Source organism: Anomaloglossus baeobatrachus, chromosome 5, assembly GCF_048569485.1.
Source record: "Anomaloglossus baeobatrachus isolate aAnoBae1 chromosome 5, aAnoBae1.hap1, whole genome shotgun sequence".
Taxonomy (NCBI): domain Eukaryota; kingdom Metazoa; phylum Chordata; class Amphibia; order Anura; family Aromobatidae; genus Anomaloglossus; species Anomaloglossus baeobatrachus.
Window position 1 is genome coordinate 52035602 of NC_134357.1, and position 23599 is coordinate 52059200.

The window sequence follows — 23599 nt, forward strand, 5'->3', positions numbered from 1 at the left end:
CGTCACAGCGACGTCACACAGCCGGCGACCAATAGAAGCGGAGGGGCGGAGAACAGCCGCATTAACGACACGCCCATTTCGTTGCCAGAAGACGCAGGAACACTGTTGTTTGTCAGGGTGTCACACGTAGCGATGTGTGCTGCCTCAGGAACTACGAACAACCTGCGTCCACAACAACCAACGAGATTTTGAAAATGAACGACGTGTCAACAATCAACGATTAGGTGAGTATTTTTGATCGTTAGCGATCACTCGTAGGTGTCACACGCAACGACGTCGCTAACGACGCCGGAAGTGCGTCATGAATTCCGTGACCCCGATGACATATCGTTAGATATGTCGTTCCGTGTAAAGTGGTCTTTACCTGTTATCTCAGGTGACTTTTCCAAAAAAGCTGTTGTAACTATTAAAAATGGGGAATAAATCTGCATTGCTCACCAGTTTTCCCCTTTACTGGCTCCTCTGCAGTCTCCATCTCAGCTAGTGGGTGGAGATGCCTGCACACAGCACACACAGACATGATGGATTCCTGACTTCTTGTCTCTATGTATCACATGTCCAGGAGGAGCAGCAGCAGCATGAAAGACTATATATAACAGCAATGAGCACTGTAGATGTGAATCCAGCTTTGCAGTGAGATAAAACACTTATTAGAAAGCAGCTACACCATTTTCTTTCAGCCTTTCTCTCCTTCCCTTCTCTATAGACTTCAATATGAATGTTGTGCTCGCCAGACGAGCAGTGATGTTAGTGAACCCACTGGGCCGGAACACATGGAAAACACGAGGCTTGACTACGGACCTGTGCCTGGTCTTCTCCAGAGCCCCTAATGGTAGAGGTGTTGTGCTGCAGGTATTAGTCCAGGTGCCACTTGGGAAGACTGGTGTTGAGTCAGCTGCCTCCATGGGTACAGGAGCGACAGTCTCTGGTATTAGGTTGTGACAGCAGCAGGTGTAGAGAATCCATCTGGGGTTGATGAACGGACGAATGGATGGATGGATGGCAGCAACTGGTGATTATACTTCAAGACAGCAGGTATCGTGAAAGGTGGCTGGTGTATTGGCTCGCAGCAGCAGGTAGAGATAACGGCAGCAGCACTCTGTAATGCAAACAGATGTAAGCAACAGGGCTATCACAATGAAACAGCGGCAGCAGCACAGTGCTAGGAAACCTGACTACAGCAACGAGTCTAACTCATTGCCCAGGCAACTCTCAAAAGGGCAGAGTTGCCTTAAATACCTGCAACCTCCCAGCTGACCTGGGTGGCACTTCCGGGTTAGGAGGATGCTGACCCTTTAAGAAAGTGGATTTGACCACAGGCATGCCCAATGGGCCAAGGCCTGGAGCCTGTCAAAAGAACAGACGCTCTGTGAGACTGCAGTGTGGCGCCCCAGGACCTGGTCGCCACAACAGCATTGCCCTCCCAAAAGGGTTAATGCTGAGCCTGGAGGTAATTGGGAGATCTATTGGCCAGTAAGTTAACACTCAACACAGTTCTCCCTCCGGCCAGCAGGGGGAGCTCTGAACCTGGAACTTCAGGGAGCATTCCTTAAGTCTGGCTGGAAGGAGGAAGTGGTGGTTAGTCTGGAGACAGGAGTGAAAGAGTGCAGACGCAGAGTAGTGCTGCCTTGTAAACTGGGGCCTAGAGCTGGGATAGCTTGGCCCAGTGAAGCAAGGGGAGCAGAGAGGCACAGCAGGGACTCGGACATCGGAGTCTGTAGTTGCCAGGGCATAAAATCCATCCCTGGTAGCTGAATCCGGAGGGCAGGAGAGCTGTAAGCCCCCTGTCCCAGAAGCAATCTGAAGGTACAGCTGCATCCCAAGGGCCCGGTGTAGACTCCAGCAGAGAAGCACCAGAGAGGGCCTGCGCAGTCTACCACACAGAAAAGGGGACGAACAACAAGTCCCAGCAGCAAGAGGGCAATTGCAAACCCAAAGTGCAGTGTCCTAATACAGCAGAGAAAGATTAAGGAGTAGGCCTCATACTCAACTGGCCAAAGATCACCCCAGGCACTTCCAGGCCGGCCGGATCATCTTTACCATCTGTGACGGTCTCCCTGGACTAAGTTTCTGCCGAGTAAAAGAGGAGAAGGTAAAGAGACTACTGTTTGTGCCTGTTTCTTTCATTGCTGGTCGGCCCTGCACCGTGTTAGTCACGCAGCACCATAGACTTCCACAAACACCAACCGTGCCCCGGGCATTGCTCCACCTGTGGGGAGCAGTACTACCATTGCTGCCATAACATCATCCCGGAGGCCTCACACAGCAGCGGCGGCTTAGTAGCCGCATACCACAGGTGGCGTCACGAACACAAACTTTAATTCAAGCCACATATTCAACTGACACCCACCAGGGCCACGGAGCCGGGCCCAGCCACCACTGACTACCACCGGACTAGTCCGGTCCGGCACCGGGTGTCCCATAGCCCTGGGGTGGGCGAGTCAATTTTGGCGTCACGAACAGGATTTCGTGCCCGGTCACACCGGGTACTGTGCGCCTGAAGAACTGTGTAAAAGACTGTGTACTGGTTGTAAATTGCCGCCGCCATTAGCCGCGCCGAGCGCAGGAAGAAGGGGGGCGTGCCTGACAAAGAGCGTGAAGGGAGCGCGCCATCAGAGCAGAGCGCTGTTAACCCCGCGCAACCCGGAAGAAAATTTGAAAAGTGAACGGAGCCTGGTAAGGTTCACTAAGGGGGAGGAAGATGTCCGACTCCGAGGGAGAGCAGGTGGCTGCCATCGCCCAGGGCGCCGCAGCACCGGCCGAAGTAGTCCCAGTCGCCGTCGCCCCAGCCCCCACTGTAGCGCCGGTAATGCCGATCACCATGCCGTACATACCAGGAGCAGAATGGCTGCCGCAGTACTCCGGGGAGTCCCATACCTTGAGTGACTTCAGAGAAAGCCTGCACAGCTTGTTCCGGGTGTATCCTCTGACTGAGAGCCAGAAGGTGGGCATAGTAATGGGACAGCTAGCCGGCGCAGCCCAGCGTGAAGCGAAGTCCTGGCCTGATACAGATAAAGGGACAGCAGCCCAGATACTGGCCAAGCTAAAGAGTACTTTTGACACCCGCACCGCAGCAGAGATAAAGATGAGATTCTTTGGGTGCAAGCAACGGGCCACGGACAGCATAAGGGACTATGCCTTAAACTTGCAGGAGGCCCTGAAAGCAGTTAAACAGGTGGACCCAGAGAGTGTACGTGAAGAAGACAAACTCCTAACTGAGCAGTTCATAGAGGGGCTCCTGTCAGATGCCCACAGGACCCAGCTGCGTATCCTGGTCCTGCAGAACCCTGCTCTGGACTTTGCCAAGTTTAAGGACCAGGCAATCAGGGTACTGAGAGAATCTACACCGAATGACCCAGTACCCCTCCGGCCTCTTGCTATCACGTACCCCGGGGTGGTGCCTGCAACACGAGCCACTGCAGGGGCTGAGGCGCAGTCCCTGGATAAGGATCCCACTGCAGAGCTCAGACAGCAGTTCCAGGAGCTGACCAAGACTGTGGCTGCCCTTGCCAAGACCGTGCAGTCTCTACAAATGACCCCCTCGCCTGCAAAAATCGAGTTGGCCTCCAGCCCAGAAGACGTCCCATGGATGCGACAGAGGAGGATTCCGCCGACCCGAGGCAGAGACACAGACCGGTATGATTCAACAGGACAACCGATCTGCCGCCACTGCAACCAGGCGGGCCACATTGCACGACGCTGTCCTTTAAACGGGCCGAGCCTGGGGCCAGGAGCCAACCCCCAGGTGTGAGGAAGCCCGGCTCAAACCCCAGCCGCAGCAAGTATGTGGGAGGACGCCCGGTCCTTCCCATTGTGCTGGATGGGATCCCTTTGAATGCCCTCCTGGATACGGGGTCCCAGGTAACAACCATCCCCCACAAACTGTACAAAAGATATTGGGCTGATTCAGACATTGACCATGGCCCAGATGATGATTTAACGATTGTGGCCAGTAATGGTCAGCCCTTACCTCAAATTGGGTACAAAGAAGTAACCATTAAAGTGGGGCGGGTGGAATTGCCATGTCAGGGGATGATAATTGTAGATATAGATCGCAAAGAATCTGACCCACTGCTAACCCTTGGTACAAATGTGATAGAAAATTGTATTGCCGAAGTGATAATTCTGTTGCAACAGGCGTCTGAAACTGCCAGCTCCGGGCAGCAGCGTGTCCTACAGAGGGAGATCAGAGCCCTGATGAGGAGGCAGCAAGTAGAGCTAGCCGGAGGAGAAATTGGCAGTGTGAGGGTAAGTGACCTCCTCCCCATTGTAATACCCCCAAGAAGTGAAATGTTGATATGGTGTCGGGCAGCAATAGGCCTCAAGGGTCAGGATTACCATGCCTTGGTAGAACCAGTGTATTCAGACAGTAGGCCTGGAGTCCTGATAGCCAGAGGGGTAGCGGACGTCCGCAAGGGGAGAGTGCCCGTCCGTGTCCTGAATTGTGGGGAGGAGGAGGCCAAATTGCCCCGGTACGCCACTGTAGCAAAACTGTACACTGTCAGTAACAATACCATTAAAGCAGTGGAACCCTTGATCCCGTCCGACCAGGCGGAAGACAATGGCTCCAAGGGGCAGCCGGAAGACTGGTGCCAAAAATTACATGTAGGCACCGACTCCACCCCCTCGCACCAAAAGCATGGGGTTTACCGGGTGGTACAGGAGTACGAGCGGGTCTTCAGCAAACACCCCCTAGATTTTGGGCAGGTGAAAGGGGTTAAACATCAAATCCCCACGGGTGATCATCATCCCATTAAAGAGAGATACCGCCCTGTACCCCCCGCACAGTATCAGTGTGCCAAGGAAATGTTACGGGAAATGAAGGAGGCTGGGGTTATCAGAGATAGTTGTAGCCCCTGGGCAGCTCCACTAGTGCTCGTAAAGAAAAAAGATGGTACAATGAGAATGTGTGTAGATTACAGGCAAATTAACCGCATTACACATAAAGATGCTTATCCACTGCCCAGAATAGAGGAGTCACTAACAGCCTTAAAGTCAGCTAACTATTTCTCCACCTTGGATCTCACCAGTGGGTATTGGCAGGTTCCCGTGGCAGAGGCGGACAAGGAGAAGACTGCATTCACGACACCAATGGGCCTCTGTGAGTTCAATTGTATGCCATTCGGGCTCTGCAACGCCCCAGGGACATTCCAAAGGTTGATGGAGTGCTGCTTGGGCCACCACAACTTTGAAACCGTGCTGTTGTACCTGGATGACGTAATAGTCTACTCCAAGACTTATGAGGACCACCTGAAGCACTTAGCAGAAGTGTTTGAATCCTTGTCGAAATATGGCCTGAAGATCAAGCCGTCCAAATGTCACCTCTTGAAGCCAAAGGTACAGTACCTGGGTCATGTGGTCAGCGCAGAAGGTGTGGCACCTGATCCGGAGAAAGTCACTGTAATCAAGGACTGGCCAAGACCCACCACAGTGAAGGAGGTGCGGCAGTTCCTTGGACTGGTGGGCTACTACCGAAGGTTCATTGATGGTTTCACCAAGATAGCAGCGCCCCTTCAAGATCTCCTGGTGGGCCAGCCAAAGCAGGCTAAGAAGCAGAGCCCTCCATTTGAATGGAGCAGCCAACTGGAAACGTCCTTTGTCCGGCTGAAAGGGGCTCTCACGGGAGAAGAAATTCTGGCCTACCCTGACTACAGCCAACCGTTTGTACTGTATACAGACGCCAGCAACGTGGGACTGGGAGCAGTTCTGTCCCAGGTACAGGGAGGCAGAGAGAGGGTGATAGCGTACGCCAGTAGGAAGCTTCGGCCCACAGAAAGGAATCCAGAAAACTACAGTTCCTTCAAGCTGGAGTTCCTCGCTATTGTTTGGGCAGTGACTGAACGCTTCAAGCACTATCTGGCATCGGCCAAGTTCACCATCTTCACGGACAACAATCCGTTGACACACCTGGCAACAGCCAAGTTAGGTGCGATGGAACAGCGATGGATGGCCCGGCTGTCTAACTTTGACTTTACCATCAAGTATCGGGCTGGCAAGAAGAATAACAATGCTGATGCGCTGTCCAGAATGCCTCACTTGCCCGAGTCTGGAGAAGACATGGATGAACTCGAAGAGATAGAGTTACCGGCTTTCCATCACCAAGGTGTGTCCCAGTGTGAGCATGCTGTGGGAGTGAAGCGCTCAAGCCAGCACGGGGTCTCGGTCAACCCCTTACTCCACCATAATTGGGAAGAAACACAGAACGGTGACCCGGCCGTGCGATTGGTCAAAGAGAAGCTAGCGCAAGCTGAGACCCATCTTGGCCCAGACGCTCCAGAGGAAGCCCAGCAGCTGTGGAAGGAGAGGGGACGACTGTTCACCTACCAAGGCAAGCTCTGCAAGAGATATGTCAACTATCGAACAAATGAACTTGTCTGGCAGATAGTGGTTCCGCAGAGAGATGCTCCAATGGTCCTAGCAGCGTATCATGATAACGCAGGACACTTCGGGTGGAAGAAGTTGGAGGCCCTACTCCGTGATCGGTTCTATTGGGTGCACATGAGAAAGATGATCGAGAAGTGGTGCCGAGACTGTGGCCCGTGTAACCTGAGGCGGAAAGACGATGCCAGCCAAAGGTCTCCCTTGCAGCCAATTGTCACAAAGCAGCCCCTGGAGTTGGTGGCCCTGGACCACGTGAAGTTAACACCAAGCCGGTCAGGCTATGTGTACGCCCTCACCATTGTGGACCATTACTCTCGTTTCCTGGTAGTAGTGCCTGTGAAGGACCAGACAGCCAGGACAGCAGCTAGAGCGTTCCAGGCATCCTTTTGCCGACCTCACGGCTATCCGGAAAGGGTACTGACTGATCAGGGTCCTGCATTCGAGGCTGAAGTGTTCCAAGAGTTCTGTAACATGTACGGTTGTAAGAAAATCCGAACCACACCGTACCACCCCCAAACCAATGGACTGTGCGAGAAAATGAACCATGTGGTTATTGATATGCTGAAGACCCTACCGCTGGAGGAAAGGAACCAATGGCCAGAAAAGTTGCCAGATCTGGTAGACCTGTACAACCACATCCCAGTGAATTCGACCAACTGCAGCCCCGCTTACCTGATGCGAGCCAGACCAGGCAAGTTGCCTGTAGACTTTGAGATGGGGACTGTGTCGCCTGAGGCGGTTCAAGAAATAGAGGATTGGGATACAGAACGGCAGCAGCGGTACCGTAAGGTCCAGGAGTGCGTAGAGAGGAGCCTGTCTCAAGCAAGAACGAGACAAGAACAGCATTACAATCAAACAGCCCCAGCAACTCCCTTAGCACCTGGAGAACAAGTCCTCAAGAAGAAGCGGAAGGCGCATAAATTGGATGATCAGTGGGAAAGCGAGCCCTACACCATTATCCCCTCCAACTTTGACAATAGTAAGGTATGCCTCATAAGCAAAGATGAAGGCAAGACCTATCAAGCAATTTCCCGAGACCGCCTGAAAGCGTGCCCTGAACGGTGCAGAACCCAAAGAGAAATGGAAGGAGTACAAGGAAGTCCCCAAAGTCAAGAGAAAGAAGGGGAGATGATTCAAACCATCCTTGGACAGTTCCCCAAAACTTGGACCCGAATAAACAATGCCATAGTGGTACCAGTTTTGACGTTTCCGCAGTTGGTCGAGCCAGAAACGGAAAAGGTTCCGCATCCACCTAAAGAATCGTCCGCTCCAGCACGAGATGACACGCCAGCAGTGGAACAGGAGGATCAACCCCCTGTCAGTGGTGAACCTGTCATACCCTTGGCGACTCTTAGATCACAAAGGCAACCATCACGCTTACCTATGGGGGTTAGGCCCACCTGTAGTGCTGAGATAGAAGACGCACCACGTAGTCAGGGGCAAACACCAGAGCTACGTAGGTCCCAGCGCAGCACTCGGGGACAACCCCCTCTAAGGTATAGGGAGTCAACTGTATAAGGGAAAGAGTACTTATTAGAATGTAAATAGTTATGCAAAATGTCTGTCATGTTGTGTACAAAATGTTTTCTTTTTCTTTGATTGCGAAAATGGACAATTGGGCCACTGGACTATGGGTGGCCAACACCTAAATTGTTCATAGTTAGCACCAGTGTGCTCAACACCCCTGAAGAAAAACCCGTCCGGCGTGCATAGAGTGGGGTCATCAATGCTCTGACGCACGCCCAGAGCCTACGTTGGGGGTTTGAACGCGGCGGGTCCCCCATGGAGCAGTGTAATGGACACCCGGCAGGGAGCCACACTGGACTCTTATAGTAATGTTTAAGGTTGTAACGTTAAAGTATTTGCGCCTCCCATAATGGGATGAAATGTTCTAACATGTCATGTTTGTTTCTACAGTCCGGGAGTACTGAATTTAACTAAGGGGGAGTGTGGCGCCCCAGGACCTGGTCGCCACAACAGCATTGCCCTCCCAAAAGGGTTAATGCTGAGCCTGGAGGTAATTGGGAGATCTATTGGCCAGTAAGTTAACACTCAACACAGTTCTCCCTCCGGCCAGCAGGGGGAGCTCTGAACCTGGAACTTCAGGGAGCATTCCTTAAGTCTGGCTGGAAGGAGGAAGTGGTGGTTAGTCTGGAGACAGGAGTGAAAGAGTGCAGACGCAGAGTAGTGCTGCCTTGTAAACTGGGGCCTAGAGCTGGGATAGCTTGGCCCAGTGAAGCAAGGGGAGCAGAGAGGCACAGCAGGGACTCGGACATCGGAGTCTGTAGTTGCCAGGGCATAAAATCCATCCCTGGTAGCTGAATCCGGAGGGCAGGAGAGTTGTAAGCCCCCTGTCCCAGAAGCAATCTGAAGGTACAGCTGCATCCCAAGGGCCCGGTGTAGACTCCAGCAGAGAAGCACCAGAGAGGGCCTGCGCAGTCTACCACACAGAAAAGGGGACGAACAACAAGTCCCAGCAGCAAGAGGGCAATTGCAAACCCAAAGTGCAGTGTCCTAATACAGCAGAGAAAGATTAAGGAGTAGGCCTCATACTCAACTGGCCAAAGATCACCCCAGGCACTTCCAGGCCGGCCGGATCATCTTTACCATCTGTGACGGTCTCCCTGGACTAAGTTTCTGCCGAGTAAAAGAGGAGAAGGTAAAGAGACTACTGTTTGTGCCTGTTTCTTTCATTGCTGGTCGGCCCTGCACCGTGTTAGTCACGCAGCACCATAGACTTCCACAAACACCAACCGTGCCCCGGGCATTGCTCCACCTGTGGGGAGCAGTACTACCATTGCTGCCATAACATCATCCCGGAGGCCTCACACAGCAGCGGCGGCTTAGTAGCCGCATACCACAGGTGGCGTCACGAACACAAACTTTAATTCAAGCCACATATTCAACTGACACCCACCAGGGCCACGGAGCCGGGCCCAGCCACCACTGACTACCACCGGACTAGTCCGGTCCGGCACCGGGTGTCCCATAGCCCTGGGGTGGGCGAGTCAGCAGCATACGACGGGGACAGGACCACTGCTTCAGGACACCTGGACAGGTGAGGGAATTGGTGACCTCGCTGGAGCAGGAGAGTGTAAGGACGCCGGCATGGGCATTACAATGAACTGTGAGCTGTTAGTCCATTTTGTTTCTAGCAAGATGGATTTTAGCAGCTTTTCCGAGTAAATAATGTTTCAGGTGTGTAAAGAAAATCTGATAAGTTTATCATGTCTCTAAACATGTGTTAATCAGAGACTGTCACTAGATCATTGGTGGGTGCAGAAAGAAAGGCCGATGAGTGCAGCAATCCAGTAGAGAAAAATAAGAGAAGAGGTCTCATGAAGCATGAGCACCCGGTAATTAAAAACTCTTCTTTATTGCAAAAGGATTAAAACCATTACAGAACCATGATTAAATCTTTAAATCTAAACTAGTGTTTTCAGGAGGTGACATGGAGGAGAGGAAGGGGCTCAAAGGCAACCTGACAGCGGATACATGCTGCCTGATCCACAGTAGAGTCCTAAAACCATCAATCGATATGATGAAATTGGCTCTCATGAGGATTGTCCCAAGAAAGGAAAAAGAAGAATTACTTTGCTGTAGGGGGTTAAATGTAATCTCCCCTAGATGGAAAAGAAAAAAAGGGGGGAGGGGGTTAGACCGCGGCGCTGACCTGAGTATAGTGGTTACTTCAAAATGGGAGTGCAATAGAGATCTATTATGCAATCTTCTTGATTCCAATTTGAAAAAGCATGTTGAGTACAATCTTCTTGCCTCCAAGGACTGAGATGTTGCCGGGTCGGCCCACTGAAGAGATCTCCGCCAGAGTTCCCACAAGAATATGATCGTGCTGGAAAAGGACCTCGGTCGGTGCTCTCAAATCTTTTCAGAGTGCACTTTTATCTATACATCTTTTCTAGCAAGGTCTTAGTTACAAGTGATACCAGGATTCCCCTTCATTTCTTCAATTCAGATGAGGCCTGGCTTGCCATTTATAAAGATTTCTTGGAGTTACTGAGAGCACCGACCAAGGTCCTTTTCTACCACAATCATGTTTGCTGCAGAGGATAAGTTCATCTGTTACCAGCCACAGAAACCAAAAATTGACAGCAGCTCAGATAACATCCCTCATAAATAATGCAAAAACATCAACTGTTCAAAGGAGACTATGAGAAGTAGTTGTCACGCTCCTCGGGTCCCGGCGCTGTCTGTCACTCACCGCTCCAGTTCCCGGTCCTTCTGCCCACGGCTTCCCCCCTCACTCTCCCTCCTCTGTGTCCTCCGTGCCTCCTGCCCGCCGGTCCCGGCGTCTCCCTGCGACCCAGGACACTCTGTCTGGTCCCCCTGCATCTTCTGCACGGCTTCCTGCTCTGGTCTCCGGCACACGAGCCTCGCGCATGCGCATTAGGGCTCGCGCGCGTTCACTCACCTCTTCTTAAAGGGCCAGCGTCCCGGAAACAGGATATGGTCAATTACAGGTACAGGGTATATTAGGACTTCCTTTCCATGTGGGCGGTGCCTGATCAACGTGTTCCCATAGCTAGGTGTTCAGGTCCCTCTGTGTCTTGTACCCAGATTAACCCTGTCTCTTCCGCAGAGCCCGTCTGCCGTCCTGACCTGGTCCCAGAGTGCCGATTACCCAGGAGGTGTCCCGGTGACAGTTTGCTGAGGATCCTATCATCTCCCGTCAGCCTGAACCCGTCACCTGGACTTTACCTGGAAGCTTCAGCCTGCACGTCCCGCTGGGACCCCGTCAGCTAGTTCTTTATAGTCAAATTTCTAAAATGAAGCCACTACAGAGGACTAGAAACAAAAAGAGAATAGATTGTGCCAAGCAACCTAAGGAGTACACATTTGATCAATGGAATTCTGAACTGTTGTCTTTGATACCAACCACCATGTTTTTGAATGACACAAGTTTATCACCAGCATTCCTGCATGGTTCCTCTCCCTCCTCCCAGCAGGCATGCTTATAAATTCACCCTACAGGCTCTTCTCCAGGTGTGCCGACCACCGCAACAGCCGCCAATGCTATGGCCTTCTCACGTCTCCTGGCAACCTGCTTAGGGTGCATGCACTCCCCACTTCTTAAAGGGACAGCACACACTCTGCAACCTTCCTCAGCCCACGGTTGAGAAGCACAGGATACCTAAGGCACCCTCTCCTGTAGGGAGGTGCCTGAGCAACTTCAGTATAGTGTGTGTCTTTTACCTGCTAGTTTGGTGTCTCGTCACTGTGACCTTGTGTCCTTTCTGCCTGATCCCGAACCTTTCCTGCCTGAACCTCTGCTGTCTGAACCAGAACCTGTCCATACCTATAACCCAGTTCTGTCCATGTACCTGAACCCCTACCCTGGTTTCAACCAGCTGTCCTATCTGAACCAGCCATCCCATATGAGCCAGCACCAGTATCCAGTCCTGTCTGACACCCTAAGTTACGTACCTGCGTCCCTGACCCTTGAGGTCATCTGATGCAGCCCGGGAATTGTCCTGGAGTGATACCTGGTGTCTACTGACAGCCAAGTCTAACCTAACTATCAGAGGCTGTGGTGAATACCCAGTAGGCACTTAGTCATGCCCCTCCAAGGTAAGAGTGGCCTGTGGTGCAGTGGGTCCACACCAACGTGCGCGAAAATAATAAAAGTGAGCGGCAAATTTGTACAGGTGTGGTGTCCACTGTGAAGTGTGGCATGGAAGGTTTGATGGTGAGAGAGTGTGTTTCTGGTGACACTGATGGGGTTTTATTCTAAAATCAAGGCACACTAATTCAGCCTAGTTACTGCATCGTTCTGCAGTAAGATGCCATCTCATTTGGTTTACACCTAGTGGCACCATCATTTGTGTGACAACAAGATAATAACCCAAAACCACATACAGGTTATGTAAGGGCTATGTGACCAAGGAGAAGAGGGATGGAGGATGTGGCAGATGACATGACCTTCACTATCACCTGACGTCAATCCAAGTGAGATGATTTGGGATGAGTTGGATGACAGAGCAAAGAAAAAGACTGATGGCACATCTTATCTTTCTAATGTGAACAGGTACAAACTGAATATGAAACATAGTAACGAAAAGAAGACAGCTGCACTCTGTAGTGCTAAGATATGTGGAACAATGAATATGGGAATATAGACATGCATTAGTGCTATGAAAAAACATGTAAAAATTGAGATACTTACCACAGAAAATGGACAGATTTTATGTGAGCCCAACGGCCAATTGGACCTCAAAGTGGACCTCATTTTTGTTGGGTCCCTATCAAACTAATGCCTCTCTTTGGGTTAAAAAAACCTACTATTTATGGGCGGATAGGAACCTGCAAATGGAGGATTAAAATTGCCTGAGGCTGAAGAGCAGGAGTGCTCAATCAGAAGGCATAACCCTGTAATCTTAGAAAAAAACTGATGGCAAATCCTATCTTCCTAATGTGAACAGGTGCAAACTGAATATGAAACATAGTAACCAAAAGCAGACAGTTGCACTCTGTTGTGCTAAGATATGTGGAACAATGAATATGTGAATATAGACATGCATTACTGCTATGAAAAAAAATGTAAAAATTAAGATACTTAGCACAGAAAACTGGCCAGATTTTATGTGAGCCCAACAGCCAATGACAAGAAAACCTCAGTTTTCTTGGGTCTGTATTTTAGATTACAAGGTCATGTTTTCTGATTGAGCACTCCTACTCTTCAGCCTTAGGAAATTTATTTCTCCATTTGAAGGTTCCTGTCCGCCCATAAATTGTAGTTTTTTTTAACCCAAAGAGTGGCATTAGTTTGATAGGAACTCAACAAAAATGAGGTCGCCTTGCCGTTGGCTGTTGGGCTCACATAAAATCTTGCCATTTTTGTAGTTTTTTTTAACCCAAAGAGTGCTTTTTGTTACTATGAATGACAAAGCAAAGTCAAAGCAGCCAATAAGTGCTTGGCACCTCTGGGAATATCTTCAAGACTGTTGGAATCCATGCCAGGTGACAACCTGATAAAGCTGCTTAAGAGAATGGCGAGGGGGTATAAAGCTGTCAAAAGAGTAAAAGGAATCTAAGGTGTAAAATACAATTCATGTAACATTTGCTGAAATAGCAGTAACCCTTTTTTATGATCGATATTGATGGCAAATCAATAGAATATGTCATCAAGTAATAGCATGCATTGCACTGGAACATGCCACCAATGCCGGCTGTGAGCCTAACCACATGGCACAGTGCAGGAAATTACATTCACCAGAACCTAAGTAAGCTTAAAAGAAAAACTAAAGAAAAAGTAGAAATTTACTTTAATGTCAGTTTCAATTTACGTGCGGTTCTGCATCCACGCTGCCCCCTGCTGCTTTATCTGAAACATTTCTTTGATCTATTTGAGGAAGGAGCATATAAAAAAAAAATACCAAAAAAAAACCGGCAGTTGACAGATCTATCTATAGAATGAAATTTTGGAAAACAAGTTCAAGTTGCTAATGAAAAATTAAAGGGCGTCTGTTGGATGGGTGATGTCTTCTGCAAACATCTACTTCGCGGGAGAGGAAACTAAAGACATGTTCAGGATAAGCTGTGATGTGTGTGAATATGAGTGATAACAATACTCCTGGCTATAATATGCTCATATTCCACATTATTTCTTAGTTTTCCCCTTTGCGTGTTCTACAGCCTGAACATCCTCTGTTTGTGTGCTCTGCCTCTTCCTCCATCCGGCTTCTCCCCATCCCATTTCCATAGACTTCTATAAGCAGCAGGTGTAATTTGTTCCTTCACTGTTGTCAGGTCTTTAGTCACATTTGAGCAGTTTGTAAGAGTGAATGATCAAAGCAGGAGAGAATAATTGTAACGCTCACAGCTGGTGTAGGGCAGCGAGCGGGATTAGTGGACCCACTGGACCACAATGGGGACCCGGGCTTACCCTTTAGTGGGAGGGGCTTAACTAAACACACACCGGTAGGCGGATGCCAGGTACCTCTCCCAGGGCAGTGACTGGGTCTGTGGCAGCTGGCCCCCAAGGCAGGTGACGGACTCAAGAATAGCCGGGTACAAGTGGAATGACTGAGGCAGGCTGGACAAGTGGGTACGGACAGGAATGGTGGGTATGACAGGGATAGACAGGTATGGGAAGGCAGATACGGGAGACGGACACAGGGATAATGGGGCAGGAGATCAGGACCTGATAACTAGCTGGGTAGCAGATTGGAGACTGACCAACTAGAACCGTTGTGCAGACATCTCCCCTAATGGGAGGGTGCCTTAAATACACAGTGCCACTCAGCCATAGGCTGAGAGGCTTTTCGGGAAATGGCACATTGGCCCTTTAAGAAGAGGGCCACTGTGCACACACGCATCTTAGGCCGGAGTTTCACTTGCGTATGACTCGTGTGAGTCTTGCATCAGTATTACCTGGCACTGACACCCTCCAGACACACGCGTGCAGCTGCATGGAAATACATGCAGCCGACCTGCTCCTGTGAGGAGAGTGTGCAGCCATGCTGGGTGATACCGATGCGAGACTTGTGCGAGTCATACGAAAGTGGAGCTGTACTTTTAGGTGCACTCCCAGTAACCCTGTGTGGCATGTACAGGGTCCAGAGGGGAAGAAGGCAGCAGCACATGTGGATGGCCAGGGGAGTGGAGGGGAGGACGCGACACAACCGGGGCAGTGAGTCGGCATCTCTGCAGAGACACAGGAGCTACAATTACTGATTGATAAGTGGGGAAAGAAGCAATAAGATTTTCTAGTGTATATATATATATATATATATATATATATATATATATATATATATATAAAATACACATACAGTATATATATATTTTTTTTCTAATCTTATTATTGATTCATGAAAAAAATTAAAGTGCAGTTACGATTTAAACCCAACGCTGCGACTGTAGATCAATTTAGTAATATAAATTAAAGTCAACGTTTTTCGATTATGTAAAAGAGCTTGTAAATGCCCCAAGGTTCGTTCCCGTTTCTTGCATTTGTTCCTTGGTCTTGATTGATGGCTACACTATTGTAACAGATAAAGAGGGAGTAATTTAGCAGGTTTAACGAGAGATGACTGAGATGCTGACTATAATCTTCTCTATAAGATTAACAACAGGAGGACCACAGATGCCACATGTTCCACAGTCACGATAAACTTAAAAATATATTTACTTGCATGTGAGTGAATGATATTATTAGCTTTTTCACCATTAAAGGGAATCTGTCAGCAGGTTTTTGCTATCTCATCTGAGAGCAGAATGATGTATTCAAAGAAAACCTGAACCCAACGATGTATCACTTAGATTACTTTGACACAATCAGAATTTGTAGATAGAGCAAGGAGCATGAGAGAGTTGTCCCACCCACATCAGCTTCTAAATAGAGATTATACATTGACAGTCAGGTTTAACTCGCAGCAGGGGTTGTGTCAAACTGACCTGTAGGTGAATTTGTAGTCCTGCAATGATAAGTCCCGCTGCTTAAAGAAACATAGCAAATAAACAACAGATTGGACTGTGACAAGACAGGTTTGCCCTGAATATCCTGTGTTAACCCTTCCAGCATGCTGGTTTCAGCTTACATAGCAAAAATCTGCTGACAGATTCCCTTTAACATGAATATACCTGGGTAACAATACCACTCATAATGTCATGCTAGGTATGGGGATGTACCAAGCGAACGGCAAAAGGAAAGGGAAGGTAACCCTGTTCCTAGGGAAGGGGGAGATGGTGGCCCCTGACCAAGCCTACCGCTGGACTCTGGGTTCCCTCACTGCCCTTGATAGGTTCTGCACCTATGCGCTGAGCCAGAAACCTGAGCCTAGGCTGACCCTGATCTGGGCCCTCAGTATGGAGTGGATGGGATGAGCTCTTCATCAACCCCACTAGGCGCTAATGAACACAAGGATAAGAAACCAGGGAAAACCAAAAACAACTTATCTCTAGTTAAGAGAAGATTCAACAACCACCAAGCTTCTATTGCTGTATGAAAGAGGCCTGCTTGCATTGAAGCGTTGATAAAGATGTATCAAATATCACCAGCACCAAGTAATAGGAAGTGAAGGTATATAAAGACACCCAGGGAAGTTATGATGAAAAGCAGCTGAAGGGCTGAGGAACTCTGCAGGGTCCTAAAGGAAAGGGATGAAAACCAAGCAGGAATAATAGAAGGCCAGGGAGCAGTTTGTGCAGCTAAATGCTGGGACCTTCTATAACTGGACACTGCATGACTGTCTGTCACCCATAACACTCCCATGACACATAACTTGTGGTAACCACTTTTTGAATGAAAGTAGTGATGTTTTGATAATCCTAGATGGCCTCATTAGTTCTATGGTTGTTTAATGGATTTGACAACAGCTGCTTAAATGCAAAATTATCTATTGTAGTATTAAGTAGCTAAGATACTATTTAAACTATATACTGCTAATCTCCTAGGCCGCCGCTGTTCCAATGTTGTCAGCCCTGCGTCTCCAGAAGTCTACTAAGACTTTGGTATATCACATGACCACTGCGGATGATCAACGACCACAGCGAATATATCATATAACAATGTCACGTGACTGCCCGTACACACCACAGGCTTAGCTGCCAAAAGCTCCAGTCAAAGACCTATTTGGGTTTTTTTTATTTGCGATCAGATCTCATACTTTACACTGACGAGGGACAATCATCCCAAAACACTGTACTGCAAATTGAGATTCTGAACTGACTTAAATCCTAGGTCATATGAAATGACTTGTTGGACAGTCACTTTTGACTTTTAGGATTGCTACCTTCAATAGGTGGCACCAGAGTTTGTCTCCTTTCTCCCTGAAGAGACAATTTGAATATCAAGACTTTAGCATTCACCCAGGGGTTGTCTACTAGGGGAGGGCACTACTAAGATTTAGGGGTACTTTGCACGCTGTGACATCGCTAGCTGATGCAAGCGATGCCGAGCGCGATACTACCTGCCCCCGTCGCACATGCAATATCTTGTGATAGCTGCCGTAGCGAACATTATCGCTACGGCAGCTTCACACGCACTTACCTGCCCTGCAACGTCGCTCTGGCCGGCGACCCGCCTCCTTCCTAAGGAGGCGGGTCGTGCGGCGTCACAGCGACGTCACACGGCAGGCGGCCAATAGAAGCGGAGGGGTGGAGATGAAAGGGACGTAACATCCCGCCTACCCCCTTCCTTCCGCATTGGTGGTGAAGGCAGGTAAGGAGATGTTCCTCGCTCCTGCGACTTCATACACAGTGATGTGTGCTGCTGCAGGAACGAGGAACAACATCGTATCTCCTATTGGTGCGACATTATGAAAATGTCCGACGCTACACAGATTACCGATTTACGACGCTTTTGCGTTCGTTTATCGGCGCATCTAGGCTTTACACTTTGCAACGTCGTTACCGGCGCCGGATGTGCGTCACTTTCTATTTGACCCCGACGATATCGCAGTAGTGATGTCGCAATGTGCAAAGTACCCCTTAATCTTTTACTAGAAGTAAGAAAAAGCTTGTGATATAAACACCCGTGTAAGATGAGTCTGGTGTGGTTGGAATACAACCAGAAAAGCCACATTTTCTAAAAATACATACCTAAGGATAAATGGAGGCTGTAGACGATCCAGTTCATAGTCTAGCCCTGTCTGATGAGCATGATTGACTTTCCTGTTGACTGATCCTGCTGAGGATATTAGATTGATGTGTATGACAAACATTTTGCATTATTCCCAGCTGAATATACTATTCTTTGTGTGGCTACTTAGCTATAGAAAATATGCACCAACATGTCTACAGACAATGAACGCTTCAATCCTTTTTGCCGCCTGAGGAAAAAATTGAAATACAAAGTGCCCCTCTTTCAACCTCCGCGCCGCTTCCGGAGACGATAGGCTGAATGTCTGTGGAGGAGGCTGAAGCAAATTTATCACCTTGTCTTATGGAGTGTGCTCTCCTGTCCTCCTGGACACATATCCAGAAAGATGCTGACTCTGCATACATAATGCAATATTATTGATAAGCAGCTCTTCATTTAATGCTGTGGTTCTTTGCTTAAATTACTGTATACAGTCATGGTTAAAACTGTTGGCGCCCTTGAAATTGTTCCAAAAAATTAAGTATATTTCTCCCAGAAAATTATTGTAATTCCACATGTTTTTGTCATGTCTTCACCGGAGTCCGCTCCTGCGACTTCTGCTCCGATCGCCAGGTGACGCCGTGTTCCCGCCATGGATAGTGCTGGTGATAGGAGAGGAGTCGGTGCCCGTGGCTCTGCTAAGCACAGGCTTCGCTCATCCACTGGGCTGGTTTTCCTTGGGACCTGCAGTACCTCTGGCTGACTGTAGGTGGCATGTGTCTTCCAACTGAAGTTGCCATTATTCACCTGCAGCCAATGGGAAGACACCACCCCCTTCTTATTCCCCCTCCTGTCATCTGATCACTGCCAGATATAGTTTGTATTCCTGGTTTTTGTGCTGTTTGTATTTTGATTCCTGTGCGCTGACCTTACTTGTGTTCTGACTACCCTTCTGCCTGCTGTTTGTGTACCTTGCTGCCCGATCCGGATCTGACCTCTGTTTCGTTTGCTGATTATGTCCTTGCCTACTGATTCTGTCCCTGTTCTGCAATTCCTGGTTTGACCCTGCCTGACTACTACTCTCATCGGACTGCAGCCTTCCACAGGTAGTGATCTCCAGGGCCCTGTGTAATTCCAAATCCCTGTATAGGGGTTAAAGGGTTTCATGGTTCTAGGCAGGGGTGGTATTCAAATTTTTAACAACAGGTTCTCTGTAAACCCCGCCCATTTGAAACCATGCCCCATTCTGTAACCACACCCATTTTGTTAGCCACACCCATTTTTGCGCACTTTCCTCAACCACAAAATTAGTAATAAAAACTTTCCCCTTCTTACTCTTTCTATACCTTCACTTTCCTATCAAGTACCAGTTGTTTCAGTCACTGTCACTCACCTATTTACTTGGCATATTGCATGAAACTCTTTCTACAATGTTTGAAAATTATTACTAAAGGAACCTGCTCAAATTGGAACGGACAACCAATCCCATACAGATCCCATGCGGCCTCCACTCCCTTGCAGGCTCCAGTCCCATGCGGCCTCCTCTCCCCTGCAGGCTCCAGTCCCATGTGGTCTCCTCTCCCCTGCAGGCTCCAGTCCCATGCGGCCTCCACTCCCCTGCAGGCTCCAGTCCCATGCGGCCTCCACTCCCCTGCAGGCTCCAGTCCCATGCGGCCTCCACTCCCCTGCAGGCTCCACTCCCATGCGGCCTCCACTCCCCTGCAGGCTCCAGTCCCATGCGGCCTCCACTCCTCTGCAGGCTCCAGTCCCATGCGGCCTCCACTCCCCTGCAGGCTCCAGTCCCATGCGGCCTCCACTCCCCTGCAGGCTCCAGTCCCATGCGGCCTCCACTCCCCTGCAGGCTCCAGTCCCATGTGGCCTCCTCTCCCCTGCAGGCTCCAGTCCCATGTGGCCTCCTCTCCCCTGCAGGCTCCAGTCCCATATGGCCTCCTCTCCCCTGCAGGCTCCAGTCCCATGCAGCCTCCACTGCCCTGTGGCATCCTCTCCCCTGCAGGCTCCAGTAACATGTGGCTTCCTCCTCCCCTACAGGCTCCAGTCCCATGTGGCCTCCTTCTCCCCTACAAGCTCCAGTCCCATGTGGCCTCCTTCTCCCCTACAGGCTCCAGTCCCATGTGGCCTCCTCCTTCCCTACAGGCTCCAGTCCCATGTGGCCTCCTTCTCCCCTACAGGCTCCAGTCCCATGTGGCCTCCTTCTCCCCTACAGAGTCACATCTTTGGCTCACAGAGCGCTTACCTGCTCCAGGTGCCGGCTGCCTCTCCTCAGTCCTCCTCCGCGGCCCTCTGCACACTGACGCTAACAGGCGGCAGCGTTGTGAGGTAATCTCACCACGCTGCTGTGACCTGTGCAGCGTCATCACGCCGCCGAACGCCGGGTCAGAGAGCAAACTTGCTCCACTGTACCCGGAAGTGCAGCGTGCACGGAGCTACGGGGATTCATTTGTATCGGCGTCTTAAAGACGCCTATACAAATGAATAGGGAACCGGGTCGCAGATGCCGATTCTTGCCGGTTCTGGGAACCAGCTGTTATTTTAACAACCGGTTCGCCAGAACCGGACAGAACCGGCTGAATCCCACCCCTGGTTCTAGGGGCCCTGCTGGGTGAGTGTCTTCCCTCTATCCTGTTCATTACAGTCTGTATGAGTCTATGGATCCAGGCAGGCGTTACAGTTTTGTCATACACATACAGTACAGACCAAACGTTTGGACACACCTCCTCATTCAAAGAGTTTTCTTTATTTTCATGAATCTGAAAATTGTAGATTCACATTGAAGGCATCAAAACTATGAATTAACACATGTGGAATGAAATACTTAACAAAAATTTGTGAAACAACTGAAAATATGTCTTATATTCTAGGTTCTTCAAAGTAGCCACCTTTTGCTTTGATTACTGCTTTGCACACTCTTGGCATTCTCTTGATGAGCTTCAAGAGGTAGTCACCGGAAATGGTTTTCACTTTACAGGTGTGCCCTGTCAGGTTTAATAAGTGGGATTTCTTGCCTTATAAATGGGGTTGGGACCATCAGTTGTGTAGTGCAGAAGTCTGATAGATACACAGCTGATAGTCCTACTGAATAGACTGTTAGAATTCGTATTATGGCAAGAAAAAAGCAGCTAAGTAAAGAAAAACGAGTGGCCATCATTACTTTAAGAAATAAGGTCAGTCAGTACGAAAAATTGGGAAAACTTTGAAAGTGTCCCCAAGTGCAGTGGCAAAAACCATCAAACGCTACAAAGAAACTGGCTCACATGAAGACCTCCCCAGGAAAGGAAAACCAAAAGTCACCTCTGCTGCGGAGGATAAGTTTATCAGAGTCACCAGCCTCAGAAATCGCAGGTTAAAAACAGCTCAGATCAGAGACCAGGTCAATGGCGCACAGAGTTCTAGCAGCAGACACATCTCTAGAACATCTGTTAAGAGGAGACTTTGTGCAGCAGGCCTTCATGGTAAAATAGCTGCTAGGAAACCACTGCTAAGGACAGGCAACAAGCAGAAGAGACTTGTTTGGGCTAAAGAACACAAGGAATGGACATTAGACCAGTGGAAATATGTGCTCCAACCACCGTGTCTTTGTGCGATGCAGAAAAGGTGAACGGATGGACTCCAAATGCCTGGTTCCCACCGTGAAGCATGGAGGAGGAGGTGTGATGGTGTGGGGGTGCTTTGCTGGTGACACTGTTGGGGATTTATTTAAAATTGAAGGCATACTGAACCAGCATGGTGTCACGCTCCCGATGCCTCGGCACCGCTCCTTACCCGCTGATACGGTCGCACGATCCCGGCACCGCTCCGTACCCACTGATCCGGCCTCACCGTCATTGCACCGCTCCTTAACCACTGATCTAGTCCACGTGTCCACCGGTCACGGCTCCCACTCCCGCTCGTGCTCTCCTGTATCGTGCTCCTGGTCTTATGAGTCTGACTCTGAGTCTTAGCCACATGCCTCCGGTAGGGTGCATGGTCCAGTGGATCCACTTCCTGGGCCTACCAGTCCTCCCGGCCCTGACACATGGCTACCACAGTATCTTGCAGCGGCATGCTATTCCATCCGGTTTGTGTTTAGTTGGACCATCATTTATTTTTCAACAGGACAATGACCCCAAACACACCTCCAGGCTGTGTAAGGGCTATTTGACTAAGAAGGAGAGTCATGGGGTGCTACGCCAGATGACCTGGCCTCCACAGTCACCAGACCTGAACCCAATCGAGATGGTTTGGGGTGAGCTGGACCGCAGAGTGAAGGCAAAAGGGCCAACAAGTGCTAAGCATCTCTGGGAACTCCTTCAAGACTGTTGGAAGACCATTTCTGGTGACTACCTCTTGAAGCTCATCAAGAGAATGCCAAGAGTGTGCAAAGCAGTAATCAAAGCAAAAGGTGGCTACTTTGAAGAACCTAGAATATAAGACATATTTTCAGTTGTTTCACACTTTTTTGTTAAGTATTTCATTCCACATGTGTTAATTCCTAGTTTTGATGCCTTCAATGTGAATCTACAATTATCAGTCATGAAAATAAACAAAACGCTTTGAATGAGAAGGTGTATCCAAACTTTTGGTCTGTACTGTACATTTCCTTTGTGTTTATTGGAATAACACACAAAAGAACAGAGGGAAAAAAGGCAAATTGAACATAATTTTGCACAAAGCCCAAAAAAATGGGCTGGACAAAATTGTTGGCACCCTCAACTTAATATTTAGTTGCACACCGTTTGGAATAAATGACTGCAATCAGTCTCTTCCTATAACCATCCAGAAGCTTCTTATTCTGTCCTCTCACCTGGAATTTTGGACTCTTCTTTTGCAAACTTCTCCAGGTGTCTCATATTTGAAGGAGTCTTCTCCAAACAGCAATTTTAATGTCTCCCCACAGTTGTTCAATGGGATTTAGATCCAGACTCATTGCTGCCACTTCAGCACTCTCCAGCGCTTGGTTTCCACCCATTTCTGGGGGCTTCTTGAAGTCTGTGTGGGGTCATTCACCTGCTGCAAGACCCATGATATAGGACACAAATCCAGATGTCTGACACTGGACTCTACATGGTGACCAGTGCAGGAACCCGACATGTCTCTTCACCGTGATGTATTTCAGCTGAATGTACGGCTTTCGACGCTGAAGCAAGGACTGGGGTGGCGGGCCCCCTGCACCTCCGGGCCTGGTCGCGGCTGCGATCCCTGAAACCATGATCATTTCACCCCTGTTTATGATATTCTTTCCCCAATCTGGAGTATGAGAGAATGGATTCTGTTTTATGAGCTTTAAAATTTCTAAAAGTCTAAAGTTTGAATACCAATTTAGGTAAGTCCTGTTTTTGGACGTACTTAAATGTATAGTTTACTATATCTGTACCATAATGCCTATTCATCCTGAAAGGATAGAAAAGAAAGTAAGTTTAGTAAATAAATATAAAAATGATCACCTGTAAGCGGGCTTTACACGCTACAACATATCTTACAATGTGTTGGCGGGGTCACGTTGTAAGTGACGCACATCCGGCATCGTTAGGGGTGTTGTAGCATGTGACAGCTATGTGCGATTGCGATTGAACGTAAAACCGTTCATCGCACACACGTTCATTTGCTAAAAATTGCACGTCGGGTTGTTCAATATTCCTGAGCCAGTCCACAACGCAGTGTTTGACATCGATGAACAGATCT